This window comes from Sapajus apella, unplaced genomic scaffold (assembly GCF_009761245.1).
Source record: "Sapajus apella isolate SASKATOON/1434 unplaced genomic scaffold, GSC_monkey_1.0 scaffold12, whole genome shotgun sequence".
NCBI classification, from domain to species: domain Eukaryota; kingdom Metazoa; phylum Chordata; class Mammalia; order Primates; family Cebidae; genus Sapajus; species Sapajus apella.
The window spans coordinates 29,309,824-29,335,925 of record NW_022436952.1 but is presented as its reverse complement, the minus strand read 5'-3'; the positions used below and the strand labels follow the sequence as shown (position 1 = coordinate 29,335,925).

Below are 26,102 nucleotides of genomic sequence, written 5' to 3'. Positions count from 1 at the left end.
TCTACGGGTGAAGTCCACCTAGGCAGGAGTAGAAATTCTAGAATTAACTGACTTTTCTCCATTGGAACCTTTCTTCTCAGGCTCCAGAATCTGCAGTGTCCTGTTTGCACTCCTTGGTGGTGCTCCTCTTCTCTCCTGTCTTCCCTGCCTACTGTAGTCTTTCTTTTTTTTGAGACAGAGTCTCACTCTGTCGCCTAGGCTGGAGTGCAGTGGTGCGGTCTCAGCTCACTGCAACCTCTGCCTCCCGGATTCAAGAGATTCTCCTGCCTCAGCCTCCCAAGTAGCTGGGACTACAGGCGCATGCCACCACACCCAGCTAATTTTTGTATTTTTAGTAGAGATGGGGTTTCACCATGTTGGCCAGGCTGGTCTCAAACTCCTGACCTCATGATCCACCCATCTCCGCCTCCCAAAGTGCTGGGATTACAGGCGTGCACCTGGCCTGTAGTCTTTTTTTTTTTTTTTTTTTTTTTTTTTTTTTGAGACGGAGTTTCACTCTTGTTACCCAGGCTGGAGTGCAATGGCGCGATCTCGGCTCACCGCAACCTCCGCCTCCTGGGTTCAGGCAATTCTCCTGCCTCAGCCTCCTGAGTAGCTGGGATTACAGGCACGCGCCACCGTGCCCAGCTAATATTTTTGTATTTTTAGTAGAGACAGGGTTTCACCATGTTGACCAGGATGGTCTCGATCTCTTGACCTCGTGATTCACCCGCCTCGGCCTCCCAAAGTGCTGGGATTACAGGCTTGAGCCACCACACCCGGCCTGTCTTTCTTGAAGTCTACCCAGACAGCACCGTCTCCCTCTCTCAGTGACATTAGCAGCCCCTCCCCCCCTCCCCCCAATTGACAAATGTGGGTGTTTCTAAGTGTCTCATGGCGTTAACAAGGGATACACCGCTTAATCACGTCTGGAACTGCCAACAGATGAAAGGTTACTTCCCATGTGCCTCCCCACCCTGCAGTGAGGCAGCAGCCTTGTGTTGGGGTTTCTGAAGAGCCCTCCTGCTCTGAGGACATGTGCTATTTCCAGCCAGAGTTGTCCACCTGCAACTTTCTGCTAGGGTTAGCAGTTTCATCTCCCATTATTAGAGTCCAGCCGGAGTGACTTTGAAGTTGGTTCCATCATGTTAAATGTTAACTGTAATTTCTCTTGGCCCTTGCTGGAGAGTTCTTTCCTTCCTGTTGGTATGATAATAGCCACAGCTACACTGGCCATGTGCTAGCTGACCACCTCAGCAATTGCTTTTGCTCCCAGAGTGACATAGAAGGAGCTTTGTACTATGCATCATGGAACTTGGGTTTTTATGTGGTTCTGCCAGGAAGCCATGTGATCTTGAGCGAGTACATTCTCTTTTCTGATCCTCATTTTTCTGCTCTGTACAATTCTGGGTAAGGGCTAGAGGATTTCTAAAGCCCTTCCACTTGTGAGTCTGTGATTCCGAGATGGGGAGAATGCAACTCCTCTTCCTCCCTCTGCCCCGGGCCTGTGCTCCCCACTACAGTGCTTCTCCACGTGCTTGTCCCAGTAGGTAGCTGGGGTCGGGGAATACTAGCAATATGTAGAGAGCTCAGGGCCATTCTGACCCTCTGAACTTGAAATCCTCAGAGAGTGTTCTATTCTAATAAAAGGGCAGCACTTTGGTGCTATGACACCCCCTACATTAAACTCTATTATGTTAAGGAAACCTTAGAACTCAGAAGTACAGTCTAGCTTGATAATTTATAATTCTGCTGGGATTAGTATGAGGAATCATTATATCTATTTATTTATTCCACTGTCAGAATGTTGCCTCGAGATTTTCCTATTGTGTCTGTCACTGAAGATCATAATTAAATAATATGCCATCTGTATTGATCACATTTTTATACATTTGCTTGATATGCTATAGAGACTTTTTTTTTTTTTTTACATAATATCACGAGATTAAATTTAAAAGTTTGCCAGGCTATCTAGGTCTGTTTAAGAGATTTTTTTTTTTTCCTGAATGAACCACAATTTTTTGATGGCTTATCATTTTGACATCACCTAAAGTAATTTCTTTTCTCCTTATGCAGAACTGTATCTCTTTTAGCCTTTAGTCAGACTCAATAGCTATAATGACATTACAATAAGAAGTAGTATGTATCTTTGAAGGTAGACTTTAAATTTCCTTTGTGCATAAACTCACAGTTTTACATAGAATAGTCTTTTTTCTTTTTTTTTCTTTTTTTTTCTTTGATATAGAGCCTTGCTTTGTCTCCCAGGCTGTAGTAGCACGATCTCGGCTCACTGCAACCTCTGCCTCCCTGGTTCAAGTGATTCTCCTGCCTCAGCCTCCCGAGTAGCTGGGATTACAGGCTTGCACCACCATACCCAGATAATTTTTGTATTTTTAGTAGAGAAGGTGTTTTACCATGTTGGCCAGGCTGGTCTCCAACTCCTGACCTCAGGTGATCCACCCGCCTTGGCCTCCCAAAGTGCTATGATTGCAGGCGTGAGCCGCCGTGCCCAGACAGAATACTCTTTTTTTTTTCTGTGAATTATGAGAACTTTTCCAATGGAATTCGAACACAGGTCTCTTTTATCCAAAGCCCAGTTTTTCCTTCTGCATCAGATGGTCCATTCCTAGACAGTAGCACTATGAACCAAAAGACCTGGGCTCCTCACTCATCCCTTGGACTCTTAGCAAAGGAGTATGATGAAAGAATATATTCCACTACAAATTTTCTCAGCCTATTTCTCTTTTGCTTGAGTCACAAAACATGTACCTACTTTGGGGACAGGACTCAGAAAGCACAGTGAAACCTTTTCTAATATTTGCTTTGGATATATGTTTCATATATATTCTTAAGTAGCATGATGAGTTTCTTCAGTCTGCCCAAAATACGTGTAATCAGCTCTTCAGTCACAATAATAATATAGCACATGTGTAATGTTTTATAAAGGGCTTTCACATACCTTATCTCAGATGAGCGTTAAAGCATGCTGTGATACAGGCAAGGATTATTATTATTAGTTCATTTAATGGATTCTTTTTACAAAGGCCCAGATAATTTAAGATTTTTTCATCTCATCCAGCTAAGAAATAATAAAGCTGAGACTAGAACTCATGTCTTCTGAATCCTTAACCTAGTGTCTTTTGGCCTCCTTTATTTTTTCTTCTAATGAGCTTTACAAACATAAGTAAAACTATATCTCCAGCTTCCCTTACCTCTTAATTTGTTTAAGGCAGGCTCTTCATTTTGCTGTAACATCCCTTCCCCTGAATAGATGTTGCATGAAATAAAATGGTAGCACCAGCTGGGCGTGGTGGCTCATGTCTGTAATCCCAGCACTTTGGGAGGCCGAGGCAGACAGATCACCTGAGTTCAGGAGTTCAAGACCAGTGTAGCCAACAAGGTGAAACCCCATCTCTACTACAAAAAATTAGCCGGGCATGGTGGCAGATGCCTGTAATCCCAGCTACTTGGGGGACTGAGGCAGGACAATTGCTTGAACCGGGAGGCACAGGTTGCAGTGAGCTGAGATCGTGCCGCTGCACTCCAACCTGGGCAACAAGAACGAAACTCCGTCTCAAAAAAAAAAAAATGGTAGCACCTTTTTAACCCAAGTAAAGACGGAGCAGTAGCAAAAGAAGAAAGATCCTGATTATATTTGACTGAGAGACTCACATTCCTCCTACCTCATCTCCCATGTCCCTTCACTATTCATACTGTGGCTTCTTGGGGAAGCTCATGACCTGTTTTCAAAGAGCTTGATTGTAGTCCTGGGCCATGAGGAAATGCATGAGCAAAAGCAGCAATGGCAAGTGGCTGATGACCCCGAGAAGAGGCCATTTGGTGTCGGGCGGTAAGAGGTTGTGGTCAGGAAGCACTTTCCTCCCTGGGTCATCTGGATGCCCCTGCAGGCCGCCAGGCTGCCTGTACCCTTATCTCTTCACCCTCAGGGAACCTTGCTCTGTTGACTGACACTTAGGTTGGCATTTGGTCTTTATCATCAGGGATTCTTCACACTAGTGCAAGCCCTAGGAAGGCTGACCAGCAAATCATCCTTGTGGCTGTTCTAGTCTCTAAAACGAAACTGACCTAGTGCTCTTCGATCTGGCCATGCTTCTGCTGGGATAGTGGGGAGAACTCTGGAGGGCTGGATTTTAATCCTTGCAGTCTGTATGAACTTGGGGAAGTTATCGATCTCTGAGCTTCAGCTTAATTCCTTTATAAGTAAATTGTGGATAATAACACCTACCCCCACTTATTTCCTCAGATTAGTATTGGGAGGCATGAGTGAGCTTCTGTGTAAAGGTGCTTTGCTTAAATGCAAGGGACCTGCTCTGAAGGAAGGGACTAGGCTCTGGGAGACTGTTTTAGGGGCTGTCAAACTGAGCAGTTTTTAAGATGAGGAAGAATTGTTTTCTCTCCTTACCCCTAGTAAGGACCAGGATTGCCTGCCAGGGTTACACCCATCCCTCCAAGCCTTCCGCCCTCCTTTAAGGAGTGAGACTGAAACTCAGCCACTATTTGACTGTGACATTTCTTCACATCTGAGGCACAGCCAAGAACATGGCCTCACTCTCCCTCCCACTCTTCTTTCCTTTTTCCTCCCTTTCTCCTGCCTTCACTTCATTTCAAACAAGCGAGTTGTGTTAGCTGGTTTTTTAATGAGGTTTTTCCAGCCTCTTGTTTTTTTTTTTTTGTCCTTGACCGTAAAGAACTCCCAGTTACCCAAAGCTGAAAATAAAATTTGGCAGAAGTAAGCCAAAAGTGTAGCCTCATTGATGCTGATATTTTTAAGCCTCTCTTTTAAGAGAGAGAGAGAGAGAGAGATGTAGTGGTAGGGACGGGGGGTGGTCCTCTGGGAGAAAGGGGCAGATTGTCATGGAATAAGTATCTGAGTACCCTAGGGTGAGGAGTTTACATCTTTTTCTGGAAACAAGGCACCTTCCTTCTTTTTAAGGAGTGTTGTGGCTGTTTTGATGCCTATTGAAAGTGCTACAATTAGATTGAGCTCCTAAGCAGTTGGTTTTAAAAAAAAAAAAAAAAAAAAAAAGGAAAGAAAGAAAAAGGAGAATGATCACATGAATTTAGCATCACATGGGAAATTCACTGTAATCCATCGGTCTTTTAGGCAGCTGATGACCATGGGCCAGATTGTTCATTTCACAAAGGGGAGCCTTTTAAAAATGAGAAGACTTTTGTCTAGAGCCCAAACTTCCCCAGGGGGAAGGACTCATTTATAACCCATTCTGATTATTCTTCTCTCCTTAAATCTCACTAGTTAAATATGAATTTATGTGGTGCACTCAGCCACAACATGGAAATAAGTAGTACAGTGAGCAGTTAGTGTAAGGGAGTTCTAGCCCTGGTTCCAGTGTCAGTTTTGACCCTCCCTGGTAAGCTGTATAATCACAGGTGTGGCCCTGAGCCGATTTAAGATTTGGTTTTCTACTCTGTGAACTGAAGCAGTGACACTCATCCTTCCTACTTGGGAGGATGGATTTGGAAGAGAAAAGTTGTCGATTATGTAAAAGTGTTTTGAGAAATATCTTAGCTGTTCTCAAAATTATAAACTTGGGGGTGTGGAGGGGATTGGTGAATTCGTGGGGAAATTGGTGACAAGGTCTCCAGTTCCTTCCTCCATATGGCATCTCTGTCAAAAGGTGAGCCTCTGTTTCCTTAATAGGCTCCACTTCCCTCTGAGGATTCAGGGCCCATTCATCACCGAGGTGCCAAGTCCCCAGGCAGCCAGCGTCCTGCTGCGGTGCTCTGCCGCTGTAAGCGATCCAGCAGCAGCAGGCAACGCTCACTTTCCACGGCCCTCAGTCCCTGTGTGGGCTCCCTGCCTCCTTGTTTCTCCCTTTTCCCAGACACTTCTTCCCTTCTTGTTTGCACATTCTTCCTGGAGGAAAATGGTAGCTCATTGTCAAAGGTTGGGCGGGAGACAAGGTAAGAACTGTTAGTGTCTGTAAAATGTTTGGGGATTTCTCATCGTGTTCACCCTGGCTTCCGGCCAGAATCCTCACACCTCCTGGGCTGGGGCCGCCTTCCTCTGTGTTCTCAGTGTGCTCCGTAAGCCTCTGCTAGACCACTTAGTGCATGGGTCATCCTCGGACGCTTCCCATCAGGCTGCGAACTCCTCCAGAGGCAGGGACTCCACCCTTCCGATTTTCTATATCCCCAGTGCCAGACATATGCTAAGCACTCAAGAAATGTTTCGATCAGTAAGTTAGAGGTGGAAGAGACCCCACCTCCTTTATCGTACCCATCGGTGAAACTGAGGCCCAGAGCTGACATGTGAGGTGACCACACAGAGAATACTAGAACTGGGATTAAACTAAGGCAGAGATCACCCGTTCCAACCCTGCAAGGCTGATCACTGTCAGGGCAGGGTTGGGAGAGGCTGCCTGGAGGATGTGTGGTAGTATTGATCTATGTACATGTAATATTTCTGTGTGTTAAATCCTAGTTCTAGTATATCCACTGTGGTATATCTATATATATATCCTGACCCCGGGTTGGCTGTGCGTTAAAAAATCAAACTGAAATCGCCTCCAAAAGGAAGGCAGCACTGAATAACAGTAAAGTCAGAGCTGGGCCCGGGCTTCCTGCACTGCCAGCTACTGGCTCTTTGGCCTTGGCTGAGTCATTTCCTCTCCCTCATCTCATTTGCCTTGTTTATACAATGGTATCTGGCCAGGCGTGGTGGCTCACTCTTGCCATCTCAGCACTTAGGCAAAGGCAGGAGGATCAGTTGAGCTCAGGAGTTTGAAACCAGCCTGGGCAACATAGTGAGACCACATCTCTATTAAAAAAAAAAAAAAAATAGGGCCAGGCATGGTGGCTCACACCTGTAATCCCAGTACTTTGGGAGGCTAAGGTGGGTGAATCACCTGAGGTCAGGAGTTTGAGAACAGCCTGACCAACACAGAGAAACCCCATCTCTACCAAAAATACAAAATTAGCTGGGCATGGTGGCGCATGCCTGTAATCCCAGCTACTTAGGAGGCTGAGTAAGGAGAATCACGTGAACCCAGGAGACAGAGATTGCAGTGAGCCAAGATCACGCCACTGCATTCCAGCCTGGGCAACAAGAGCAAAACTCTGTCTCGAAAAAAAAAGAAGAAGAAGGCCGGGCGCGGTGGCTCAAGCCTGTAATCCCAGCACTTTGGGAGGCCGAGGCGGGTGGATCACGAGGTCAAGAGATCGAGACCATCCTGGTCAACATGGTGAAACCCTGTCTCTACTAAAAATACAAAAAATTAGCTGGGCATGGTGGTGCGTGCCTGTAATCCCAGCTACTCAGGAGGCTGAGGCAGGAGAATTGCCTGAACCCAGGAGGCGGAGGTTGCGGTGAGCCGAGATCTCGCCATTGCACTCCAGCCTGGGTAACAAGAGCGAAACTCCGTCTCAAAAAAAAAAAAAAAAAAAAGAAGAAGAAGAAGAAAGAATGTAGACTGCTGGATCTCTGAAATTTCTCCATGTTCAGAAGTCTAACCTTCTAAGACTTTCAAGAGTTTTAGAAAAAAGTTTGGGCTGCTAAAGGAAAAAGAGGAACCATTTTAAAACTTAAGTTAGAGAGTTCTTGCAAAGGAGATTTTTTTGTTAGAGATAATGAAAATTCTCTTTTTTTTTTGAGACAGTCTCGCCCTGTCGCCAGGCTGGAGCGCAGTGGCATGATCTTGCCTCACTGCAACCTGCGACTCCCTGGTTCAAGCGATTTTGCTGCCTTAGCCTCCCTAGTAGCTGGGATTACAGGCATACGCCACCAGGCCCAGCTAATTTTTGTATTTTTAGTAGAGGCGGGGTTTCACCCTGTTGACTGGGATGGTCTCCATCTTCTGGGCCTTGTGATTCATCTGCCTCAGCCTCCCAAAGTGCTGGGATTACAGGCATGAGCCTCCACTCCCAGCCCCAAAAGTTCTTATCTTAAAACCATTTCCACTGGAGTCCGTCCCACCATGCACAGTTAGCCTGTGCTTTAAAGCTCCCCTCCCCCGACTGCCAAATGAGTTGCCGATGGGAGGCTTTTGAATGTTTGACTCTCTGTCTCTGTGGACCACAACAGGACCACAGGCTGTTACACACTTAGCATTTAACTAATGTTACGGAGTGACAGATACGCGTTTGTGTGGCTGATAGAGACCATTGCAAGTAACTAACAACCATACAAATAGTGCCCTGACCCTTTCATATCTGTGGAGGCTGATTCTCAACCTCCACCCTGTCCCACACACACTCGGGTGGCTTCTCCCCGCCCTGCCCTGAACAGTTACTAGAGCTCACAGGGCTGGCAGGGTGACCCTCTGCCTCAGGGAGATGGGCACTGCCCGGAGGGTGGTGAGCCTTTGTTGGGAAGACCCGCACTGGCCCTCCCTGAGGGCTTTCCACACCAATTCATTCCTGGTCAGTGGCAGGCACATTTCACACTGAATTCCACCCCACGGGGCTGTGTCTAATTGGACAAATTCGAACAGCAGGCAGCACAGCCACTGCAGCAGGAAGTATGGATATATGGCCCAAGCAAGGGACTAGAATCTTAAAGTGACAGGGCTCTGTTTTCAAAGAATAACTGGCTTCCAGGAGTAACAGTCCTGATGATGACCAGCAAGAGAGAGATGGGCGAACTCCACAAAGCAGGGGCTTTTTTAGGGAGCTGTTTTTGAAATGAGTCGCTCCATTTTTTCTGGTCTTCGTGGCAAGATAAACAGGATATGGTGGTCCCTAGGGACTGTCTTCCGGGACCCAGTCATGCCGAGTGTTTCTCTCACTAGAGACTCACAGTATCTGGATCCAGATTAAATCTGGCTAAAATATACCGCGGAGAAGCCTCAGCAGAAAGAAGAGTGAAAAATCATGTTGTCATACATTACTAAGCACCCACCATTCATTTGTTCGTCATCCGTCAAATCTCTATTAATGCTAACTGTGTGTGCTATTAAATGCACTCTGCCCCGACACAGTGGAGCTTGTGAAGTTTGTGGTCAAGGAGGGGAATAGACATTAATCAAACAGTCTCACAAATTAACGTAATTACAAATTGTGTGGAGTATAATGAAGGAAAAATTCCATGCGGTGTGAGAGCATCTGAAAGGTGTATGCAGGGAGAGTTTCCCTAAGGAGGTCACATTTAAGCTTGGCTCTAATGGGTGAAATAAATCAGCAAAGAGGGTAAGAGGGGAGGAGATAAAAGAAATGGTTAAGGAGCTGAAAGACGGCCCGGGTGGCTAGAGCTCAGCAGCTAAGGGGGAGAATAACCTAGAGTGACTGTGAGGTCTTGCTGCTCATGTGGACTTTAGTTTTATCCTGAATGAGAAGCATGTTTCCAGCATGAAAAAAGTGATCATATTTGAGTTTTTAAAGATCACTCTGGGCTGGGCGTGGTGGCTCATGCCTGTAATCCCAACACTTTGGGAGGCTGAGGTGGGTGGATCACGTGAGTTTGGGAGTTCTAAACCAGCCTGACCAACATGGAGAAATCCTATATCTACTAAAAATACAAAAAATTAGCCGGGCATGGTGGCACATGCCTGTAATCCCAGCTACTTGGGAGGCTGAGGCCGGAGAATCGCTTGAACCTGGGAGGTGGAGGTTGTGGTGAGCCGATATCACGCCATTGCACTCCAGCCTGGGCAACAAGAGTGAAACTTCGTCTGAAAAAAGAAAAGATCACTCTGGCCTTGGTTTGGAAAACAGGACAGGAGACTGTTAACAGAAGTCAAGTGGAAGATGATGGAATGAATTAGGCTTCCCCAGTAGCAAACAGAGAGGACAGTAATATGGACAGTCATGAGTGTTAGGAGGGCTTGCTTATGGAGTGGAAATGGGTGGGTGGAGAGGAGGAGATGGTAAGGATCTCTCCCCAGTTTTCTGGCTTATTTCACTCATTTGATGTCATTCAGTAAGAGCTGCCAGTCACACGGAGAAGGAGGCTTGGATGCGTTGCATTTCCAGTGGAGATATCATGATGCTAAATCCACAGTCGGATCTATGGGTCTTCAGCACAGAAGAGATGTTTGGTCTAGGTGTTTCCTTGGGAAAGAATGGGGAGAAAAGAATGGGAGGTGACGAAAAGATGGATTGGACACCATCTCTCCTTTTAGGCAGCTCAAAATCTATTTGTATTTGTCGTTAGAGGAAAAAAAGAAAAAAGAAATGACAGTAGAAGGAAAAAATATTTTTGAAGGAAATATAAAAGGTCAATAAATTTTTTTATTAAAAAACTAAATTAAAAAAATCGATATTAGAGGCAATTGGACTACAGAGTCTAGGAGACATTTACAAAATAATATAATAAATGTAAATGTTTACAATGTCATAGAAGTGTAATGAGACTATATTGAGGGTTAGATAACAGGCAAGTATGTGGTATGTGGAGACAAGGGAGCAAATAGAAAATGAAGCAGATCTTTTTTTTTTATTAAACACAGTCTCTCTCTGTTGCCCAGGCTGGAGTGTGGTGGCACAGCCTTGGGTCACTGCAACCTCCACCTCCTGTGTCCAAGCAGTTCTCCTGCCTCAGCCTCCTGCATAGCTGGAACTATAGGTGGTCGCCACCACGCCCAGCTAATTTTTCTATTTTTGGTGGAGTTGGGGTTTCACCATGTTGGCCAGGCAGGTCTCGAACTTCTGGCCTCAAGTGATCCAGCTGCCTCAGCCTCCCAAAGTGGTGGAATTACAGGTGTGAGCCACCACACGCTGCCCAAGTGTGACTGAATAAAACAAAGGTGACATTAGTTCAAGGGGCTTAGTAGTAGGAGTGACTTTAAGGTTTGTAGTGGTTGATCACTGTTGGTGGGAGTGTAAATTGGTGCACCCTTTTTGGAAGGCAATTTGGTAGTAACCATTATACATTAATAGTTTATTCTCTTTCACCCAGCAATTTATCTTCTAGGAATTTATTTTACAAAAATGTAGGTAAAAGTATTAAGGTATAGACAAAAGCACTGTTGTAACAGCAAAGAAAAAAATTAAATAATTGTTGATCTGTAGAGATAGTAACAATAAATGGTATGTATGTATCATGGAGTAACCTATAGCTTTTTAAAAATGCTTAAGAACATTTTTAAGTTTTAAAAAAGCAAGTGAAAAACAATGTGTCTAATCACCTGTAGAGAAAAAAAAGACTAGTAGAAGCATAAAGCTCCATTAACAGTGCTTGTCTCTGGGGAAGTAAACAACAAAAACAAACAGGAAATTCTCACTCTGCTTTGTGGTTTTATATAGGTAAAATAGTTTACAATCGCCATTGTCAGCTAATTCAGGCTGCGATAACAGAATACCATAGACTAGATGGTTTAAACAACACAAGTTTATTTCTCACAGTTCTGGAAGCCAGAAGTCCAAGATCAAAGTGCCAGCAAGCCTGGGCACAGTGGCTCACACCTGAAACCACAACACTTTGGGAGGCCAAGGCTGGCAGATCCCTTGAGCCCAGGAGTTCAAGACCAGCCTGGGCAATATGGCGAAACCCCGTCTCTACAAAAAATATAAAATTAGCTAGGCATGGTGGTGTGCACCTATAGTCCCAGCTACTCAGGAGTCAGAGGTGGGAGGATCACCTGAGCCAGGGGTGGTCGAGGCTGCAGTGAGCCTTGATTGTGCCATTGCACTCCAGCCTGGACGACAGAGTGAGATCCTGTCTCAAAAAACAAGACAACAAAAAACAAAATGCCAGCACATCTGGCGTGTGGTGAGGACCCACCCCCTGGTTTGCAGGTAGCCATCATCTTTCTGTGTCTTCACATGGCAGAGGGTGAAAAAGCAGGCTCTTATTCATTTTTTTGAGATGGCATCTCACTGTTGCCAGGAGAGCAATGGTGCGATCTCAGCTCACTGCAACCTCCGCCTCCTGGGTTTAAGCAATTCTCCTGCCTCAGCCTCCCGAGTAGCTGGAACTACAGGCGCCTGCCACCATGCCCAGCCAATTTTTGTATTTTTAGTAGAAATGGAGTTTCGCCATGTTGGCCAGGATGGTCTCGATCCCTTGACCTTGTGATCCACCCGCCTCAGCCTCCCACGGTGCTGGGATTACAGGCGTGAGCCACTGCGCCCGGCCGAAGCAGGCTGTCTTTCTAAGGGCACCAATCCCATCCTGAGGACTCTGCCCTCATGACCAAATGTGCCCCACTGCCAAATACCAACACATCAGGGGTTAGGGTTTAACGTATAAACTTTGGGAGGATACAGACATCCAGGCCATACATTCTTTTTCTAATCAGAAATAACAGTCAAGACTTTTGAAGAGAACAGAAGTGAGAGGGCAGGAATGGTGACTATGGAATAGCTCCGGTGAGGGTGAGAGGGGGAAATTGGTTCCATCCTCTGTTTGTTCTCGCCACCTCCTCCAAGCTCACCTGCAGAGCCTCACTGCCCTTACCCATGCAGACTGCAAGACCCCACTTACATGCTCATTCTTCGAGCAGCCGTCCCTGATGAGCAAGTTTAGAGTGGCTGTTTAACGAGCATTTAGTGAGAATTTCCATTTAGCAGACACCGTAAGGTGCTGAAAATAGAAAATGAAGACACAGCCCCTGCCCTAACAGAACTTTCAGTTGACGGGGAGAAATTGCCAAGTAAACAGATGGCTGCAGTTCAGAATTCAGTCTAGATGCCCGGAGGTCTCTTCTGAGTCAATGAAGATGGTCTCTGAAATTTCTAGTTTCTTTTCATAGGCTGGGAGAAGGGCTGGGAGTAGTTTTTTTAAATTTCTTCGTTTCTTCCTACCTTCCTTCCCTTTCTTTCCTTCCCTTTCCTCCTCACCCCTTCTATCCCCTCCCTCCCTTTCTTTCTTTCTTGAGACAGGATCTTGCTCTGTCACCCAGGCTGGAGTACAGTGACACAATCACGGCTCAATGCAGCCTCAAACTTCTGGCCTTAGTGATCCTCTGGCCTCAGCCTCCCAAAGCACTGGGATTACAGGCATGAGCCACCATGCCCGGCCAGTGGTTTCTCACTCGCCCAAGTGTTCACTCTGAGTTGGCCTAGGCCCCTAAATGAGTTGCCCAGGCCTTCATTCCCTGGGCAGCAGGCCATCCTTCTCAGTGGATGGTTTTATGACAGAGGACAGCATGTGCCTCTGTGGCCAATTGGCTAAGTCCATGATGAAGCTGAGATTCACATTCCTGATCTGTAGACTCGATAGCTTCTCAGACCTCCACAGCCACAGGCCCCCAGAAGTCCCCCCGCCCATCTGGCTATTCCTCGGAAACACATGCCAGTGAGCACACGGGATACCTGAAGTGCACGGAGAACTCCAGCAGCAATGGCCAGGGAGTAGGGAGACCCGGGTTCTAGTCCCAGCACTACCACTATACTCCATAGCATGACTGGGAACAAGCCACTTTCTTTCCCTGGGCCTCGGTTTCCTCATTTGCAAAAATCAGCTGATGGTACAATGGTCTCTGCCAGCGTTGACATCCTGCAGTGATGGTGGGACAGTTCTGCCGTCCCCCTACTGGGTCAGGTGAAACCACCTCCCAGAGGACCTCTCTCTTGGTGGTGAGTGTGCACTAGAACAATGCCAAGGGATTGAACAAATACAACTCCTTCTTGAAAACTATAGATGCTGTTTGTAGAGGTGAGAAAAGCATCTACGACCCCGTCCTGCCTTCCAGGACCTTCGGATTTCCCCAGAAAGGTCAGAGAAATACACATGAAAAAGTAGCAACCCTAGAACCCTGAGCACACAGGGGTAGGGGATGGAGGTGATGGGCGCTGGAGTGTGGAGGGGGGCTCTTTGGCTAGACAGTTGCCAAAGGTTCCCGCTAATCTTCAGAGAGGTTTTCCTTCCATAAGTCATGTGACAAGCGCTTTACCTTGTTTCATTCCAGGACGTTCTGTTCTCTGGATCTGTTCCTGACAGGGTATGATCAGCAGAGCTCCTGAAATTTCCTTGGGAGTGGGGAGAGGGTCGGCAAGCAGCCACATGCCCTTATCCCTTTATTGGAGAGTATCCTGGACGCCTACCTTGGCACAGGAGGAGGTCACCTGGTTCAAGCCCAGAACTAGCCCGAGACAACTTTAACCTCAAGAAAAAGGCACAGGTTGGGCACAGGCTGGGCACAGTGGCTCCCGCCTATAATCTGAAGCAGGAGGATCGCTTGAGCCTAGGAGTTCAAGAACCCCCTGGACAACAGAGTGAGACCCCATGTCTAGTTTTAATTTTTTATTTTTAAATGTTTTTAGATGGAGGAAGAAAAGGAAAAGGTTCAAATAATATAACCCTTCCTACATCCCACTCCTAGAGGAGAGGGAAAGTGAAAGAATTCTTATGATGAGAACTCACGAACAAAGAACACGTTTGTGTCATTCCCGCCTAGCGTGGCTTCTCAGTGTGTACTCAGCACGTGGCTGGTGTGCTTTTTGGCCTTAGCGGATGGCCTGCCTGAATGCTCAGCCCGTCACTAGGGCTGGCAAGGGCTTTATCTGCCTGTAACTGAGCCTGCGATGGGCTCGATTGATATGCTTTTTTAGGGGGTTGTACCAAACCAGCCTTTTCCCCTGTATCATCCTGTGCTGGTCTGTCTTTTCTGCATGTCTGGGCTAATCCTCTCCATATGTGTGTCTGGTTTGGCATGTGGGTCTCGACCTCCCATGAGCAGGGTGAGGCTGCCTCAAACAAGTGCAGAGAGTTGCCACCCAGCCCACTGGGCTCTGGAGCTGGGCCACGGGCTCTTGTCTTGGAAAGGCTCTGTGGAGTGGCACCTGGATGGCTTCTCTTTTGTGTTTTAAGGGCAAGAGAAGAAGGCATTCATAGAACAGATACCGCCTAGTGACTCACTAGAACATTCTCTAGGACAGCAGGCTTGAGGAATGCCCAGCACTCAGACACCAAGTCCTCCAGGCCCTCATTCTGACTTCAGCATCCCCTCCCCTTCCTCCACCATCCGAGAGGCCAGCTTCCTTCACCAAGGGAGCCCCTGCTTGCCCTTTATTGGAGAGTATCCTGGACGCCTACCTTGGCACAGGAGGAGGTCACCTTGTTCAAATAGTTGTGCGGGGCAAATAGTTCACTGGTTGGTAGGGTTTATGGCTCCATATTGAAAGGAGGGAAACAATTTGACAGCAAGAAAAGACTCTCCTGTAAAGAGACTGTTACAATTTTACAGAGTTCTTTCCAATTGGTTGCCTCTATTAATCTCTATACTACCCTGTGACATGGGAATTATTATCCCCACCTTTTTTTTGTTTTGTTTTGTTTTTTCGAGACAGAGTCTTGCTGTGTCACCCAGGCTGGAGTGTGATCTCAGCTCATGGCAACCTCCACCTCCTAGGTTCAAGCAATTCTCCTGCCTCAGCCTCCCAAGTAGCTGGGATTACTGGCATCTGCCACCACGCCTGGCTAATTTTTGTATTTTTACTAAAGATGGGGTTTCACCATGTTGGCCAGGCTGGTCTCAAACTCCTGACCTTAGGGGACCCGCCTGCCTTGGCCTCCCAAAGTGCTGGGATTACAGGTACGAGCCACGGCGCCCAGCCTATGCCCATCTTAAAAAGGAGGCAGCTAAGGCTCAGAGAAGTCATGTTGCAAGTCCAGGGTAGAGCCAGTACTATAATCTGGTTTCCTGACTCCGAGTTCAGTGAGCTTTCTAGAATACTGCCCTCCCCACACCTACGCTGCTGCAGCCTGGAAGTTCTGCAAGCCCTTTCTCATAGACCCAGCAAGGTGCTTTTCTGAGACCCTGCCTGTCTCCCTGGACCCAGCTCACACCTGTGTCTAGACCTTTATTGGCAGGTGGGTTAGAGAGGACACCTGTGTGGGCAGAGAAATGAAGTCCGGTGAGCGGAGCAAGTGCAGTTATGCACAGGGAGCAGCTGGCCCCTCAGACCTTGCCAGCCACCTCTGCAGTGATTGTTAGTCCTGGAAAAGCTCCATCTTCAGAGGAGTTTTGCCCAGCAGCTGATCTCTACCTGTAATCTTCAGAGGGCACCAGTTCTTACCAGGCAATAGCTGTGTGTGACCTCAAGCCAGGCCCAGGACAAAGTGGAGACATTCTGTGAGGAAGGCAGGCCTCTGCCTCAGCATCACTAATAGCTCGCCTTCCTGTCCACTCACATGCTGGCGCCCCCAACCCTTGCCAATCCTGTGCAAACTACACACTGTCTGTCAGCCCTCACTGCCATCTTGAGCCCAAGAGCTCCTTTCTTGCCCTCTAAACTAACACTAGAGCTTTATCAAGTTCTTGAACCTTTTTTTTTTTTTTTGAGACAGAATCTCACTCTGTCATCTAGGCTGGAGTGCAGTGGCTTGATCTTGGCTCACTGCAACCTCTGCCTCCCAGGTTCAAGCGATTCTCCTGCCTCACCCTCCTGAGTAGCTGGGATTACAGGGTCCTGCCACCATGCCCAGCTAATTTTTATATTTTTAGTAGAGATGGGGTTTCACCATGTTGGCCAGGCTGGTCTCAAACTCCTGGCTTCAAGTGATATGCCCATCTCAGCTTCCCGAAGTGCTGGGATTACAGGCATGAGCCACGGTGCCCTGCCAAGTTCTTGAACCTTCCTGGTCATTTGCTTCCCTGATTGAGAGATGAGTCAGCATTCATTCATTCATTCAGATATTAATTCAACATATAATTTGATAAGCCCCTAAGAGAACCCTAGGGACTCAGAAAGGTAATCAGACACAATCTCAGCCCTGCAGGTCTTCACAGCCTAGCAAGGGAGACAGATGTGTAGACAGATGATCACAATACAGTAGAAGTGTCAACAAAGAGCTTCCGAGCTCATGTCAAAGCCATCTCCCTTGAACACTGATGAGAGGGAGGATGTGGGGATCAATAGTTAATTCCTTAGAAGTCACAGAAAAAGCATGTAGGAGACAAGGCTGAGCTGGATGACCTTGAGCAAGTTACGTAACTTCTCTGAGTTCCAATTTTCTCATCTATAAGATAGGATGATAAAACCTACATTGCAGAGTTATGTTGTAAGAATAATGATATATCCAGTCATTGAGCGAATGTCTTATACATAATAGATCCTAAGAGGGCAAAGGAGGCACCACAAATATTGAATCGTATTTTTGGGAAACCGAAGTGTCACAGGAATAGCTCACTATAACAGCAACTAGTATTTATTAATGTCCAGTAAATGTCTGACTCACTGATGGGCCTGGGCCCAGCACCTAAGGCTGAGACCTTTGCTACACCTGGCTTTCCTGAGCAGAAGTTGGTCTCTGGATGGAGAGTGCCTGAACCTGCCTGATAACCTGACTGAGGTCCTGAACCTGAGCACAGGACCTCGGTTACCAAGAATAAAGCCTTGGCACTGTGGTCATCCCAGGGGCACCCAGAGCAGGCTAGAGTCTTCCTCAGGCACATCACTGCCCCAACTTTCAGCCTGGTGTCATTCTCAGCCCATTTCTTTTTCTCACCAAGTTGACTCAGCAAACTTCCCTTAGGGAACCTTGTTTTAGGCAAGCCTGCTTCCATTAAAGTCCGCAGGCCTTGTATGTGCTTTGTACGGTCACAGCAGCGATTTCTTCCCAGGGCTAGGAGGGGGACTTTCCCCTCTGGCCTAACATGCTGAGTCCTTGTCTCCAGGGAACACTGCAATGTGTCTGTTGTCAAGGTCCCTAATGGTACAGGACTGCCTCCTCTTCCCTTCTCACTCAGAACTAGTTTCTGTCTGTTGGGTCCCATCAAAGGGTCTGGGCCTTTTTTCCAGTTGTAAGACTCTCAGCAATGATGCCAAGATGCCCCTTGGCCATTGGTCCTCTACAGCTGCCTCAGCTCAAAGCACCAGGGAGTCAGCGTCCCTGTGAGTCAGGCTTTGCAGTAGACAATCCACTCCCTAGGGCTCTGCCTGCTTCTGTGGGTGCTGACTGACTTCCCTGAGAAATGCTCTGCTGGGCCAGGTGCAGTGGCTCATCCTAGCACTGTGGGAGGCTGAGACAGGAGGATCACTGGAGGCCAGGAGTTCAAGACTAGCCTGGGCAACAAAGCAAGACCCCATCTCTAGAAAAAAAATAGAAAAAAAGAAATGCCTTTCTGGCTTTGAAAATTAATTGCTCCTCTTAGAAACTGGAAGAAAGGGAGAAAAAGCAGCTTCTGATTGTATTTTCTTCTCAGAAATCCACAAACTCCAATCTGGCCAGAAACACAAAGTGCCAGAGTCCAAGCTGGAGAGTGGGCACCTGAGGGGGCACCGCTCAGCCTGGCAGTGGTGGCTGCCTGTCAGATTGACAGCTGTTTTTAGACCTCACCCCAAGGGCCACCAGCCCCCCACCTCAGGGAGCCCTCTCTCCTGACCCCCTTTCCGTACTTTTCAGATACAGGGTGTGTTGGCTTTCCTTTCGCGCCTCCAGCTCCAGAGGCCCTGCCCCAGTGGTGCTGCTCTGGATCAAGGCCTCGCTAAATTCCCAGCTCCCTGGTTTGCAAAGCAAACTTCAGCCTTTTACTATTTACCTTGGCAAGTCCAGGACCGGATTGATGATCTGTAAAGTGGATTTGTTATTTGGCTGTTTGCTTTGGCAGCTCTTGAAAGTGCTTTGCTGATTACAGTCCCAGATGTCATTGCATACATTACCCCGCTCTATAACGGGGCTTTGAACACTTTAATTTGAACTACAAATACTGTTAAGATTTTGCACCTCTTCTGCCTTTAGTTCTTGGATATTAAACATCAGAACAGACAGCCTGCATTCTCTTGGGCTTCTTTCCCCTGGTCTTTGTTAGCCTCCTCCCACAGACAGCTTTGAGCTTTCTTCCTATTCTCTGTGGGTCTTTCTAGAAATTTTACCCACCTCTACCCAGGTCTAGCTCAGCTACGCTGGCAGCAGCCTTGCCGGTTTTTACGTAACAAACAACGTGACTTTCTAGTTTGGAAGGTGCACTGCGTTCATGCCAAGCCTGGCTTCCCCACAGTCACAATCATTTGTACTTTGCACTAGGGCTCCGTTTCATTCATCCACAGAGGTCCTGTATCCATTTTTTGTTTGTCTTAATGTTACTGACACCTTTCTTTGGGGAAAGCTAGATTTGGGAGCATGAATGTGTCATGTCATTTTGCCTAGAGAGGAAAAGCGTTTTGCCCAAGGTTACACAGGAGAGGCAGCAGCAGAACTTTATCCTTTCCAGCCAAGTGCGGTGGCTCACACCTGTGATCCCAGCAATTTGGGAGGCTGAGGCGGGCGATCACCTGAGGTCAGGAGTTTGAGACCAGCCTTACCAACATGGTGAAACCCCATCTCTACTAAAAATACAAAAATTAGCCAGGCAGGGTGGTACGTGCCTGTGGTCCCAGCTACTTGGGAGGCTGAGGCAGGAGGATTGCCTGAACCTGGGAGGCGGAGGTTGCAGTGAGCCAAGATCACCCGCTGCACTCCAGCCTGGGCAACAGAGTGAGACTCCGTCTCAAAAAAAAAGAACTTTATCCTTTCCAAACTCCAAGCCCGGATTTCTCCCCAGGATCCTGTTTTTATACTTTATTTAAAATCGCCTCACCTGAGTGGAACAGGGACGTGAGCCCTGACTATGTATAAATAGAGGCGGTGGCAGATTCACATACCTTGGGGAGTTAGGGGTGGAGAGTACTGGTGTTCCTGGCTAATGTGGGGGTCTGTGATTCAGTGTTCTCCCAGGTCAGCGCTTCTTCCTATTGTAAATAAACCATTAGCTGGGGGCCTCACCTCAGGAAGCAATTTAAGGCCCAAGGGAGGTGGCCAAAGAAGCCAGCTTGCAGCCTCCAGGTGGAGGCTTGGCTTTGCCCACAACCTTGGCCCCAGGTCTTCCTCTTGGAGCAACAAAACGCTCACAGGGATCCTCCTGCCAAGTTCCTGCCAGGCTTCCCTCACCTTTGATTTGCCAAACTCTGTGTGAACGGCCTCTGCGTCTGTTACCCTCCCAAGAAAATTACAGTTTCTAGTACACCTAAATGAAATATTGGTGGGATTGTTTTTAGTATTGTATTTTTTTTCCTTTTTCTTTTTGCGTTCACGCTTAAAGATCATTTTTTGGTCTACTCCCTCTCCTCTAGCCTTAAAGTGTCCACTGCGTTCTTGGCTGAAATGTTTCAGCATTTCTGAAGACGTTAGAGACAGAGAAAGCCTCCTTGGTATGGAGAATTTGTGGCGTGCCTATTCCCACACCAGTCCTGCAAGGAAGATAGTTCTTTTCTTTCTTTCTTTCTTTCTTTTTTTGTTCAAGTAGGGAAGACATTCTGAGAGATAAAATTCTGATGCACAGTAAGATATTGTTTTGCATCTGCATCCTTTTTTTTTTTTTTTTTTTAGACAAGATCTTGTTCTGTTGCCCAGGCTGGAGTGCAGTGGCATAATCTTGGCTCACTGCAACCTCTGCTTCCAGGGTTCAAGCAATTCTCCTGCCTCAGCCTCATGAGTAGCTGAGATTACAGGCACACGACACCATGCCCAGCTAATTTTTGTATTTTTAGTAGAGATGGGGTTTTACCATGTTAGCCAGGCTGGTCTCAACTGGCCTCAAGTGATCCACCTGCCTTGGCCTCCCAAAGTGCTGGGATTACAGGCATGAGCCACTGTGCCCAGCTGGAAGATAGTTCTATCCCATTTTATAGTTGAGGAAAGCAAGGCTTGGTGAGGTAAAGCACCCTGCCCAGTAGCCCACAGATCTGGGGCCATTGTTAGTCTGGGTTCTGACTTAGGCACTGTAGTGTTCCTTCTGTGTTGTGAGCACCTCAAAGGTAGGTCGAATGTCACGCCTAATGTTGTACCTCTGTGACTAACACTGGGCCCAGCTTATGTTAGCCCCATAAATATTTGTTGGTTGAATAACCATAAATCCACTCAAGTGTTTCTGATTTTAAGTGACCGTGTCTTCCTTGTGGCCAGTCTCCGGCGGGGGTGGGAGGTAGGGGACAGACACTCAACTTTAAAATATTTCAGTTGAAGAAGTTAATTCGCTTTGTAAGTTTACTTTAGGAGTAGAGATTATTACAGTATTTTTGGCCACCACTCTCAAATTCTTCTAAACCTTTACTATAATAAGCAAATTCAGCAGATTAAGGACATACTTAACTGCCAAATGGTGTTCTGAACTGTGTAAAGTTACCAGAGTCGCTTTTTTTTTCCCTTATATAAAAGATTGTGTGGGTTCTGTGAACTTCTCTGCTTTTTTTAGCTCTTCCTGTTTTATTGTGTTTGAAGTATCTTTGTGGTGACCTGTTGGGATTGGATTCTTCCATATGGAAGTGTTTCTTTAACTTTTTAATCATTTCTTTTGGGAAGTAGAAGGTTAGGAGTAGCAGATGTTTTTCTGGCGTTGTTTGCTGAGGGGAGGCAGGGGCTTTTGGAGCTGTGAGTCAGGCCAAAGCCAGCCTGGAAGAAGAAGGCTGTCCCAGGGGTGGGAGGCTGCCCATCACCGTTGGATCTGGCCGAGCAGGCCCGTGTGGGAGTCATAACTCTGTGTCCTCACCCTGACTAATGCCTTTTCCATTTCCCAGGAAGAATACATTTTCCCCTGTGACACTGAGAAGTTATTTTTTTCAAAGTCCCAAGGCAAATTCTTATCAGTCCTCAAATGGGAAGCCTGTCTGGTGCCCTTACCAAGAAAAAGAAAAAAACAAAAAAGAAAGGAAAAATAGCAAATAAAATGAACCCTTCTTCCCCCCACCCGCTTCATGGCAGTCACGTCCCTCTTCATACCCCATTACCCCATTCCTCAGTGAGCCAGAGTTTAACATCTTGGTTTTGGGAATAGAATTTTTGCAAAGACCCATCTGCTTCTCCCATTTTCTCATGTTCTTTTGGACCCTATTACTCAATCAGTGACATGTGACCCCCTGGGAAGGTTGTTCTGTGGAGGTTGCAGAAACTGGCGATTGGCAGTCATCTTCCCAGCTCTCAGCTTCAACCCTGATTCTGACAGTGGCAGGTGCCCCTTGCCCTTAGTCTGTTTTACTCCCTGCCCCTAGTACCCACCTCTCCTTCATCCCAGGTCACACCGGAAAGCCAATGAAGAAAGGGTTTTGGTTCGGTGAGTGAGAGCCTCGAGGCACTGGCTCCCTTGGATCCAGAGGATGAGGATGCAATGGGAAGACCCAGGGAGCCATCTCAAGGAGCTTAAACTAGGACTTCCCTTGGCATTCTCATCCTTTCTTGACCACACCAAAGCTTTGCAGGTAAACTAGGGAATCTCAGCATGTAAAGAATGAGGAGGCTGGGCACAGTGGCTCACACCTATAATCTTTGCAGTTTTGGAGGCCAAGGCAGGTGGATCACCTGAGGTCAGGAGTTTGAGACCAGCCTAGCCAACGGGATGAAACCCCACCTCTACTAAACATACAAAAGTTAGTCGAGCATGGTAGAGTGCATATCTCTAATCCCAGCTACTTGGGAGGCTGAAGCAGGAGAATCGCTTGAACCTGGGAGGCAGAGGTTGCAGTGAGCCCAGATCGTGCCACTGCACTCCAACCTGGGCAACAGAGCAAGACCCTATCTAAAAAAAAAAAAAAAGACAGATGAATGCAAGAGTCAGTAAAAGAGACTACAAAGTAGTGACCAGAAAGATGGAAGGAAAACCAGGTGAGTGTGCTGTCCTTAAAGCTAATAGAGAGAGGGATCAGCTATGTCAAAAGCACACTTGACCTGCTGAAAGATGAGGTCAGATGATAGCTGAGAAATGGCTGTGGGATTCAATAACGTGGAGGTCTCTGCATTAATTGATTTGTTGAAAAAGAAATGGGGACGTCATTAACTTTGGAAGAGCAGTTTCAGTACAGACGGCGGGGCAAAACCTCATTGGAGTGGGTTCAAAGAGACAAAGGGAGGAAAGCAATTGTAGACAGCAAGTCCAGACATCTCTTTCAAGGAGCTTTGATTAAGGGAAGGAGAGAAATGGGGCGGTAACTAGAAGAGGAAATAGGGTCAAGAAGGTCTTTCTTTTTTTCTTTTTAATGGAAGAAATACTAGCATAGTGATGGCAAGACGGGGTGGGGGCTTGTGCATAGATGGAGGGCTTGGCCTTGGTGGAAGGAAGGGAGACTGTGGATATGAAGATGCAGGGGGTGGGTGGATGCCAGGACGGGACTTGAAATCCCTTTCTGATGGCTTCCACTTTCTTGATGAAGCCATCCTCTAAGCCCCCCACTGAAAGTGAGAATGGTAGTGAACATACTGGAAGTTTGAGGGGAGAGGAGCAACAATGAAGTAATCATGTGGGAGGGCAGAAGAGGAATGCGCTCAGGAAGTAGGACTGGAGGGCGGCGTGAAAGGTCCGTCTGGGGTGAGGCATCATCAGTTGAGGCTCAGACCACTTAGCATGGTGTGCTTTCCTCCCAGCTGCGAGCTGCTGTAGGGGGGCCGGAAGCGGGTGGGAGGCTGGATTTAACAAGGTCGTGGTTTCACCAGGCAGGTATGGCCACGGGAGAAAAGGATGCAGAAGCTGAGTGTGTGTGCAAGGGACTGAGTGTGACAACTGGATGTGGTGGGAAGACAGGACATGGGGGGGCAGTGAACAGCAGGCGGGGTCAATGGATTATAGACCCTGGTGAGGTTGAAGCCTGCTTGGCATTGGGGGAGCAGAGGCAGAGAACCAGAAAGAGAAGAGGGATCTTTGATCAATGTGGGATATTTGAGATTAGGATCGTGATGGGATTTGCAGTTATTATTAATTCCATCAAAGGAAGGGCTGTGGCAGTGAGCGGCAGGGGGGAAGGAGAAGGGCGCTGGAAGGGAGGAGGGTCAGGGCCTGAGAGCTAGGCTGTTGGCAGAGTCATTGGTGTGACTGTGACCGGGTTGGTGTTGTGACACTGTTAGAGTGGCAGTGAAGCAGGAGCTGGAATCGTTAAGGAATAAGTGTGAGTGTGCTGGGGGCATGGGCTGGCCACAGGAACAGACTGTAACAAGAAGGGGCAGTGGGTGGAATAATCTTACAACACAGTCAAAGTTGGGGGTTTATCAAAGAAAGAAAAGTCTGCGTCTATAAGGAGCAAAGAGGACATCAGCTCCACCCCGGTCAGCCACCTCAGGAGAGAACTCTGGGGCAGGTGGCATCCTCAGAGGAGAGCCTGGTATTTCCCAAAATATAGCACTTTAGAATTTACAGAGAGACAGTGAACGGACACTTCCTGTTCTGTTGGATCCTTTCAGCAGCGCTTCAAGTGGAGAGGCAGATACGTTATCCCCGTTACACATGTAAAGTCACTGATGCTGGTAGAGCTGGAGCACTCGTGCAGTGACACTCAGCCAGCTGCTGATGGATTCCGGTCTTCCGACTCCAAGTCTAGTGCTCTTTCCACAGCATTGTATGGCCTACCTTTAGGAGGCCAGCAGTCCCTCTGCAGAACCATAAAATCACAGTTGATTCACAGTTGCAACTGAAAAGCACACTCAGTCCAAAGCCACAATGGTTGTTATCACGCTGCTTCCAAAACATGAGATTCAGCCCCCAAAGATGGGTTCAGGGAGTGGCAATCATCTGGCCTTTTCTCTGCGAATCCAAATGTCTTTTTTTTTTTTTTTTTTTTTTAGACAGAGTCTCACTCTGTCACCCAGGCTGGAATGCAGTGGTGCTATCTTGGCTCACTGCAACCTCTGCTTCCCGGGTTCAAGCAATTCTGCTGCCTCAGCCTCCAGAGTAGCTGGGACTACAGGTGCCTGTCACCACGCCCAGCTAATTTTTGTGTTTTTAGTAGAGATGGGGATACTCAAATATCTTAAACTTAGTAGCCAGTAGGACACCAGTGGGTATTCCTTTTCAGGGATGATTTGGATAACAATTTTTGAGTGGGGATCATAGTTTTAAGAAAGTTCCAAGGCCACAGCTTTTTAGAAACTATTGACAGAATAGTGATTATGAGATGTGGACAGACAATGGAATAAATCATGAGCTTAGGACAATGGTTTAGGGCTTGATTCTTTAGAGATGGAGTCTCTTTCGCTCAGGCTGGAGTGCAGTGGCACGATCTCGGCTCACTGCAACCCCCTCCCCCTGGGTTCAAGCGATCCTTCTGCCTCAGCCTCCTAAGTTTCTGGGACTACAGGCACACACCACCACACCTGGCTAATTTTTGTAGTTTTAGTAGAGATGGGGTTTCACTATGTTGGCTAGGCTGGTGTCGAACTCCTGACCTCAGGTGATCCCTCCACATCAGCCTCCCAAAGTTCTGGGATTGCAGGCCTGAGCCACCGTGCCCAGCCTAGGGCCTGGTTCTTAAGAATGCCATTTCCTTCTTGATCCTCAGGCCCAGTGGCTGAGGCAGTGTCACAGTCCAGGACCTCCCACCGCCAAGCACATCCTCTTTTCTTCCTCACTGGGGCAGGCGCTTACACAGGTAGAGAGCCCAAGCCCAGGGTGGCAGCCTCAGTTGCTCAGTCACGCGGCGGGCATGTGCTGATCCCCATTACAGTCCCGAGCAGAGACATGCGCCACACTACAGAAATAAACACAGTAAAGGGCTAGAGGTTTCTGTCATGCACCGTATGAAGAGATTTTCTTTTAAACGAAGGCTAGAGAGTAACTTCTTGGCCACCTTATCCTATTTTGCCAGCCTCCTGGGCCACTGAAGAGGGTTAATTCATGGAGGGGTGGCACCCTGTGCCTCTGTCATCACTCTCTGCCATGGGTTTTTATAAGCACATTGGCTAAGGCTGTTGCCGCACAGGGTGGGAACAGTAACGTTTCTAAAGGTGCCACCTGGAAGAGCAGAACGAGCCCTTCCATTGCATAGCCTGTTGTGTATGGTGCCAGAGTAGCCTCTGAATGGAGAGAATACACAGGTCTGCACCCTGTTCTCTGACCACCAGTGGTCAGGCAGACACACCGCCCCAGGCAGGAACAGAGATCCGGCCATGGTTTATAGCAACAGGGAGTGCCTCAGAATCACCTGGTGAACTTTTTAAAGATACAGATACCCTTTTGCCCCAGAAATTCTGATTGTAGTCTGGGGTGGGCCTTGCAGCTCCACACAATGGAAAGCTCACTCGTTGATGGGAGGCCCCTTGGAGAAGTACTGGTTGAGGAAGCGTTAGGCAGAGGTTTGAGCCAAACAGGGAGACGGCAAGGCAACAGACATCCCACTGCTGCTCCTCTGCCACCTCTGAGTGTGATCAGATGTCTCTCCTGACAGATTCTCCTCTCAATATTATCCTCCAGGAACTTGTGATTATCCTCTGTCTAAGTCAAAAGCAGCTTAATTCCTCTAAAAACAGT

At 47.5% G+C, this 26,102-nt stretch overlaps 1 protein-coding gene and 1 long non-coding RNA gene across 8 annotated transcripts in view; one reads left to right on the top strand and one right to left on the bottom strand.

The window, feature by feature from the left end:
- The window catches only part of BCAS3 (BCAS3 microtubule associated cell migration factor), a 664,948-nt gene that overhangs the window by 589,977 nt on the left and 48,869 nt on the right, over positions 1 to 26,102 (top strand). The window lies entirely within an intron of this gene.
- LOC116552574 lies at positions 730 to 23,728 on the bottom strand. The gene is made up of 3 exons (XR_004269451.1): positions 23,435 to 23,728; positions 22,384 to 22,388; positions 730 to 763 (listed from the first exon to the last, which is right to left on the bottom strand). It is a non-coding gene; the product is annotated as an uncharacterized LOC116552574 (long non-coding RNA).